The sequence below is a fragment of the Nerophis ophidion genome, linkage group LG22 (genome assembly GCF_033978795.1).
Source record: "Nerophis ophidion isolate RoL-2023_Sa linkage group LG22, RoL_Noph_v1.0, whole genome shotgun sequence".
Lineage (NCBI taxonomy): Eukaryota > Metazoa > Chordata > Actinopteri > Syngnathiformes > Syngnathidae > Nerophis > Nerophis ophidion.
Genome location: NC_084632.1, coordinates 19,554,178 through 19,561,677, shown reverse-complemented (window position 1 = coordinate 19,561,677; position 7,500 = coordinate 19,554,178). Strand labels below are relative to the sequence as shown.

The window sequence follows — 7,500 nt, the reverse complement described above, 5'->3', positions numbered from 1 at the left end:
CAGAGTGCTCCTTTAAAAATAAATAAACCAAATTCAAATGTCCACTGTAGAGGACCGATGGCTCTCCGGAATATACCAAATAAAACTAGACAACGGGGTACTCGTAAAAATTTGCTACCCAACGCTAAAGGTTTCCTCGGACAAAATAATCATAGATATTAAGGTGGAAAAAACTAAAACAATGCCATATTGTGGTTATTTCAAGCATTTGTTTACATACCATGAAACAAACCAGAACAAAATTGGTACAAATCATGATTAACCTAAAATGCATGGCTGGTTGTTTGTCTATACCAGAAATTCTCAAACTGTGGTACGCGGGCTCGGTCAAAGGATCACTTGATTAAAGTACAGGGTTCTATTTTCCTATATTCAAACACAGTGTTACTTTTCAAACTGTGTGTAATGTTACAGTGGCCTAAACAATAAATATACTCTTTGAGTAAAAACCTCTTCCTGGTAGTGTTGTCCCGATACCAATATTTTGGTGCCAGTACCAAAATTATTTTGATACTTTTCGGTACTTTTCTAAATAAGGGGACCACAAAAAATTACATTATTAGCTTTATTTGAACAAAAAATCTTAGAGTAGATTAAACATATGTCTCGTCACGTCCGTTGTGTCCTGAGTAAGACACTTCACCCTTGCTCCTGATGGGTGCTGGTTGGCGCCTTGCATGGCAGCTCCCTCCATCAGTGTGTGAATGTGTGTGTGAATGGGTAAATGTGGAAGTAGTGTCAAAGCGCTTTGAGTACCTTGAAGGTAGAAAAGCGCTATACAAGTACAACCCATTTATCATTTATATGTTTCTTAGTGCAAGTTTGTCTTTAAATAAAATAGTGAACATACAAGACAACTTGTCTTTTAGTAGTAAGTAAACAAACAAAGGCTTCTAATATAGTCTGCTGATGTATACAGTAACATATTGTGTCATTTTCCATTCTATTATTTTGTCAACATTATTAAGGACAAGTGGTAGAAAATGAATTATTAATCTACTTGTTCATTTACTGTTAATATATGCTAACTTTCTCTTTTAACATGTTCTATCTACACTTCTGTTCAAATGTAATATTCATTTATTCTTCTGTTGTTTGGATACTTTACATTAGTTTTGGATGATACCAATACCAAGTTGTTACAGGATCCTACATTGGTCATATTCAAACTCCTCATGTGTCCAGGGACATATTTCCTGAGTTTATAACCAGAATATAAAAAACAAAAAACAAAAGATGTTGCGATGCCAAAAAAAATGGCGTAATCATAGCAGTATCGATGAAATACGCTACTGTACTTGGTATCATTACATTGGATGTGGCATTTGACCGGTACTTTTCAGAGGCGGTATAGTACTGAATATGATTCATTAGTATTTCGGTACTATACAAATACCAGCATACCGTACAACCCTACTGCCTTGTTTTTAAAAAATATTAAGGCCTACTACGCTACTGTATTTTAATGTTGGACATTATGATTGGTGCTCGGAGAACCAAGTATGAAAACCACTACCCTTCACTGTACAGCGCCGAAATGAATGTCAACAATAAGTATTTTAACAAGCTCACATATGAATAATACTAAAATCTACACATGCCCTTGTTCCGGGATCTAATTTGGACCTTTTCTGAAAATGTCATTAAAATCTGCCCGTTTCTTATGTTGATAACACAACCGGTTGCTTTTTTCTCATGAAACATCACATTTTTTCAGGACATGTGGACATACTTGCCAACCTGCCCGATACTCCCGGGAGAATCCCGAATTTCAGGGCCCCTGCAACCATTCTCACGATATTTCTCCCGATTTCCACCCGGACAACAATATCGGGGGCTTGCCTTTAGCGTCCTCTCTCACATGAAACCTTCACCCTTTAACGTCTGCACGCTGTCCTCAGTGACTGAAAACAGCATAAGAGGATTCACTCAAGGCTTCAACATCAATAACGAACATCATCCCTATCCTCCTTCTTATATATATATTTATTTATATATATATATATATATAATATAAACAGAATACAATGATTTGCAAATCATTTTCAACCCATATTCAGTTGAATATGCTACAAAGACAACATATTTGTTTAAACTGACAAACATTTTTTTTTTTCAAATAATCATTAACTTTAGAATTTGATGCCAGCAACACGTGACAAAGAAGTTGCGAAAGGCGGCAATAAATGCTGATAAAGTTGAGGAATGCTCATCAAACACTTATTTGGAACATCCCACAGGTGTGCAGTTTGATTGGGAACAGGTGGGTGCCATGATTGGGTATAAAAACAGCTTCCCAAAAATGCTCAGTCTTTCACAAGAAAGGATGGGGTGAGGTACACACCTTTGTCCACAACTGCGAGAGTAAATAGTCAAACAGTTTAAGAACAACGTTTCTCAAAGTGCAATTGCAAGAAATTTTGGGATTTCAACATCCACGGTCCATAATATCATCAAAAGGTTCAGAGAATCTGGAGAAATCACTCCACGTAAGCGGCATGGCCGGAAACCAACATTGAATGACCATGACCCTTGATCCCTCAGACGGCACTGTATCAAGTAACAACATCAATCTCTAAAGGATATCACCACATGGGCTCAGGAACACTTCAGAAAACCTCTGTCACTAAACACAGTTTGTCGCTACATCTGTAAGTGCAAGTTAAAGCTCTACTATGCAAAGCGAAAGCCATTTATCAACAACATCCAGAAACGCCGCCGGCTTCTCTGGGCCCGAGATCATCTAAAATGGACTGATGCAAAGTGGAAAAGTGTTCTGTGTTCTGACGAGTCCACATTTCAAATTGTTTTTGGAAATATTCGACCAAAGGGGAAGCGAACCATCCAGACTGTTATCAACACAAAGTTCAAAAGCCAGCATCTGTGATGGTATGGGGGTGCATTACTGCCCATGGCATGGGTAACTTACACATCTGTGAAGGCACCATTAATGCTGAAAGGTACATACAGGTTTTGGAACAACATATGCTGCCATCTAAGCGCTGTCTTTTTCATGGACGCCCCTGCTTATTTCAGTAAGACAATGCCAAGCCACATTCCGCACGTGTTACAACAGCGTGGCTTCATAAAAAAAGAGTGTGGGTACTTTCCTGGCCCGCCTGCAGTCCAGACTTGTCTCCCATCTAAAATTGGTGCCGCGTTATTAAGTGTAAAATACGACAGCGGAGACCCGGTACTGTTGAACAACTGAAACTCTACATAAAACCAGAATGGGAAAGAACTCCTCGTTCAAAGCTTCAACAATTAGTTTCCTCAGTTCCCAAACGTTTAAAGAGTGTTGTTAAAAGAAAAGGTGTTGTAACACAGTGATTAACATGCCCTTTCCCAACTACTTTGGCACGTGTTGCAGCCATGAAATTGTAAGTTAATTATTATTTGCAAAAATAAAAATTAAGTGTATGAGTTTCAACATCAAATATCTTGTATTTGTAGTGCATTCAATTGAATATGGGTTGAAAAGGATTTGCAAATCATTGTATTCTGTTTATATTTACATCTAACACAATTTCCCAACTCATATGGAAACGGGGTTTGTGTATATGTGTGTATATACATATATATATATATATATATATATATTGTATATATATATATATATATATATATATATATATATATACATATATATAAATAATAAAATAAATACTTGAATTTCAGTGAATTACAGCTATATAATATAGGGGCGGTATGGCGTAGTTGGTAGAGCGGCCGTGCCAGAAACCTGAGGGTTGCAGGTTCGCTCCGCGCCTCTTGCCCTCCAAATCGCTGCCGTTGTGTCCTTGGGCAGGAAACACTTCACCCTTGCCCCTGGTGCCGCTCACAGTGGTGAATAAATGAATGATAGGTGGTGGTTGGAGGGGCCGTAGGCGCAAACTGGCAGCCTCGCTTCCGTCAGTCTACTCCAGGGCAGCTGTGGCTACAAATGTAGCTTACCACCACCAGGTGTGAATGAATTATGGGTTCCCACTTCTCTTTGAGCACTTTGAGTATCTAATAATAGAAAAGCGCAATATATAATTGAATCCGATATTATATATATGTATATATATATATATATATATATATATATATATATATATATACATATATATATATACATATATATATATTAGGGCTGCGAATCTTTAGGTGTCCCACGATTCGATTCAATATCGATTCTTGGGGTCGCGATTCGATTATATATCGATTTCTTTTCGATATATAATCTCTTAAAATGATGACAGAGGTCTGTAATTTTCATCATAGGTACACTTTAACTGTGAGAGACAGAATGTGGAAAAAAAATCCTGTAATTCACATTGTAGGAATTTTAAAAAATTTATTTGTAAATTATGGTGGATAAGTATTTGGTCAACCATTCAAAACTCTCACTCATGGAAGGAGGCTTTGGCTCAAAATCTCACGATACATGGCCCCATTCATTCTTTCCTTAACACGGATCAATCGTCCTGTCCCCTTAGCAGAAAAAACGCCCCAAAGCATGATGTTTCCACCCCCATGCTTCACAGTAGGTGTGGTGTTCTTGAGATGCAACTCAGTATTATTCTTCTTCCAAACACGATGAGTTAAGTTTATACCAAAAAGTTCTATTTTGGTTTCATCTGTCCACATGACATTCTCCCAATCCTCTGCTGTATCATCCATGTATCCATTTTGGTATAAACTCAACTCGTCGTGTTTGGACGAAGAAGAATACTGAGTTGCATCCCAAGAACACCATACCTACACGCATGGGGGTGGAAACATCATGCTTTGGGGCTGTTTTTCTGCTAAGGGGACATGACGATAGATCCGTGTTAAGGAAAGAATGAATGGGGCCATGTATCGTGAGATTTTGAGCCAAAACCTTCCATCAGTGAGAGCTTTGAATGGTTGACCAAATACTTATTTTCCACCATAATTTACAAATAAATTCTTTAAAATTCCTACAATGTGAATTCCTGGATGTTTTTTTTTACATTCTTTCTCTCACAGTTGAAGTGTACCTATGATGAAAATTTGTCATCATTTTAAGTGGGAGAACTTGCACAATCGGTGGCTGACTAAATACTTTTTTGCCCCACTGTATATATATATATATATACACACACCGTCCCCAGTGGGCCTTTTGAATATCTCCCTAATTCTGAGGTTTCAAGCTTGCCAAGTATGCAAGTGGCCCCCAAAAACTATTTAATTGATTATATCTTGCCTATAGGGGAGGACAGAAAATATGCCCCTCATGGCTGTCCTGTGTGTGAGGGGTTGTTCCTTAACAGTTTTTAAACATGTTTTTTTTTCTCCTGCAAACCCACAAGAAAGTTGTAATAATAAACTTAAAAAAATATCGGTTTAAACCAGGTAGCATCGATCCAATATTGACCCGCGCGCGGTATCAATACTACCGATATTTGGATCGATCCGCCCACCTCCACCCCCCCTTCCTCCGGGCGGTGGGGGTGACGGCGGACTCAGGGGTTGGCCCCCGCTGATTCAGAGGTTAGGAATTTGCATTTGATTGCTGTTTGTCAACCAATGGCGGCACCGTGTGACTTCCCCACGCCTCCGTGGGCTCTCTCTCGCATCGACAGCCAAACCTCCGACAACACAATTACACGCCGAGGCCGGGTGGACAGATATCATGCGGTCACTTGCGACGAGTTTACTCGTAGCAGATAAACACGAGCGCCATCTGTCTCCTTGCGGTGCGTGGAGCTTTTTCCCCCCGCGGAGTGTCATTTAGGGTGGGGGGTCAGTGTCGGGGGAATCAGGAATGCTTCTTCCGGTCTCAAAGAGTGTGAACAACTAGCGGAAGTCGAAGTGGTAAGTTGTTTTTTTTTAAATATTAAATATACAATGTCATATTTAGTTATATGTTTGTAATGTCATTTTTTAAGTTTGTACTCTTTTTTTTTTTTTTTTTTTCGAAATGACTTACTTTTCATCGATACGACTTGATGGAGATCAATAGCCTATCGGCGGATGTAGCCAGTGCCATATGTCACCCCGCGTATGCATTTTGCCCTTCCGCCGTAGTGGCACTATTCAACCCCAAAAAAGATGATTTAAAATCTCATATATTCGTATATGTCCCCCGCCCCTCCAAAGAATACATCAATTGGGCTGTGTCAACATGTAAACAAGATTTGGAGCATTAACCAGCTAACACTTCCCTTGACGCTGCCACGGTGTCCAAACACAGCTAGGCTCCAAGCGAGATTATTACTAACAGTCTTAACGAGTAAGCTCGAGGCGAGATAACGGATAAACAAACCGCTCGTGTGTTGTGATTCGTGGAGAGGGGATGGGAAACGGCTAATTAACGTGATTTCACATGGATTTCTGTCATGGCTCCAATCTAAAGGCACCGATTGAAAGTTGCTGACTTTCCCCAAACGTCATGCGCCAGAAGATTGTGTAACATCCTTCTGCCTGATATGAAACATTCCCCATCTCATGGCGGATAAAGGTGAAGGACCAAAGTGGGGCTTTAGGGGTACCATGACTAGGCCTGGTTGACATGGCTGGAAAACTGTATCATGTTATATAGGCTGACCATTCTGAAATCCCAATACGCGTGCCAAGGCCAGGACTCGGTGAAAATTTGCCATTGATACTCGAATTTGCTTTATAAATAATATATTCATTTAAATAAATAAATTTTCTCCTATGCTGACAGCAGTGTTAGCGCTAGGAACTTTTAAAAATGGGGTCCCTGGGACCCCATCAAGTCATAAAAATGGGGTCCCTTAGTAAACTTTTAGCGTACCACTCTTTTGTAAGCGTTTTGAAAAAAAAAAAAGATAAACGTATGCATTATCCTGTTATATCTAACATTAAATCTAACCTTCCTGTTATATATAACATTCAATGTTGTGTTTTGGAAAAAGGTTGTCATAAATGTTACTTCTTTCATGCGGCATGGCGCAGTGGGGGAGTGGCCGCGCGCAACCCCGGGGGTCCCTGGTTCAATCCCCACCTCGTACCAATCTCGTCACATCCGTTGTGTCATGAGCAAGACACTTCAACCTTGCAACTGATGGGTGTTGGTTAGCGCCTTGCAGGGCAGCTCCCTCCATCAGTGTGTGAATGGGTAAATGTGGAAGTAGTGTCAAAGCGCTTTGAGTACTTTGAAGGTAGAAAAGCGCAATACAAGTACAACCCATTTAACCCATTTATCATTTATCCATTAAAAAAATAAAGAAAACAAATTTGTATGCATATGTAAATGTATTCAGTTATAAACATTCATTCATTTTCTTCTTTTCTTCATGGATCTCAACTTTACCGCTGCTGGTAGTTTTTTCTGTTTTTATTTAACAAGTTATAGGTGTATTTATTTCAGTATAAAAGTATAAAAAGTGTTTTGCTTGGGTCATGAAATGAATTATAATGGTGTGCCAGGCCAGGGCATACATACATTTTATATTTAACACTAAAATCTCTGGAGTCTGCATCAACTTCTTATCCATCCCTCTTTTCAAAATGTTTTAGTTCTTT

The 7,500-nt window shown here is 39.2% G+C and overlaps 2 protein-coding genes across 3 annotated transcripts in view; both read left to right on the top strand.

Annotated features, from left to right (window-relative positions):
* The window catches only part of r3hdm4 (R3H domain containing 4), a 32,233-nt gene extending 30,294 nt beyond the window's left edge, over positions 1 to 1,939 (top strand). The window contains exon 9 of the mRNA XM_061883440.1: positions 1,718 to 1,939. The gene's annotated coding sequence lies outside the window, so the exon portion shown is untranslated. The remainder of the gene's footprint in view (positions 1 to 1,717) is intronic.
* Positions 1,940 to 5,556: 3,617 nt separating this feature from the next.
* Positions 5,557 to 7,500, top strand: part of arid3a (AT-rich interactive domain 3A) — a 140,478-nt gene continuing 138,534 nt past the window's right edge. For both annotated transcript variants that reach the window (XM_061883437.1, XM_061883436.1), the window contains exon 1: positions 5,557 to 5,823. The gene's annotated coding sequence lies outside the window, so the exon portion shown is untranslated. The remainder of the gene's footprint in view (positions 5,824 to 7,500) is intronic.